Here is a 633-nt window from a genome sequence, read left to right as displayed (position 1 = left end):
TTTTTTTTTTCATGTATGAATTGTTACAAGTTTAGATGCATCGGACTCTGCAAAGTTTAAGACATTGTGTAGCTTCCTCCGACGCTTGCAAATCCCTTTTGTTGCATGAATTTGAATATGACCCCTCGAAGAAAAAAAAAACAGAAATCCTTCTACCACCATCTTAGAAGGAGAAAACAATTATATTATATTTTTTTTTTCTTTTTTTAATGTGTGAATTGTTACAAATCGACTTAGAAGTTTAAGACACTTGCAAATCCCTTTAGTTCCATCAAATTGAATGACCCAACCCAGTACAGAAACCCTTTAACTTACATCTTACCATGTTTGGCAAATCTGTATGTTCTATAGTTATAGTTGACAAATTAACATCCCAACACGTAGACGAACGTGTCCTTCCAGTCATCGATTACCCAAAGATCGTGCAAGCATCAACTCGTATTATTCATGAAGTTCGTGGTTCACCACGAAACATCACCTACCAAGTGTGTATTATTCAATATATTGTACTTGGCAAGGAAGAAAAAGTAATCACGCGTTGCTCTATATAAATGGGTGTAGAAGCCTCTTTCTTCAACACCACAACTTAACAGATATTCTCTCTTTCTCCGTTGCCTCCACTATTCAATATGG

General features: G+C 35.7%; 1 protein-coding gene across 1 annotated transcript in view; it reads left to right on the top strand.

The window, feature by feature from the left end:
* LOC113332173 (arp2/3 complex-activating protein rickA-like) overlaps positions 1-633 on the top strand; it is a 25,827-nt gene that overhangs the window by 471 nt on the left and 24,723 nt on the right. The window lies entirely within an intron of this gene.

This window comes from Papaver somniferum, unplaced genomic scaffold (assembly GCF_003573695.1).
Source record: "Papaver somniferum cultivar HN1 unplaced genomic scaffold, ASM357369v1 unplaced-scaffold_13, whole genome shotgun sequence".
Classification (NCBI taxonomy): Eukaryota; Viridiplantae; Streptophyta; class Magnoliopsida; order Ranunculales; family Papaveraceae; genus Papaver; species Papaver somniferum.
Note: the sequence above shows the minus strand (reverse complement) of the source record. Positions and strands in the feature narration are given on the sequence as shown.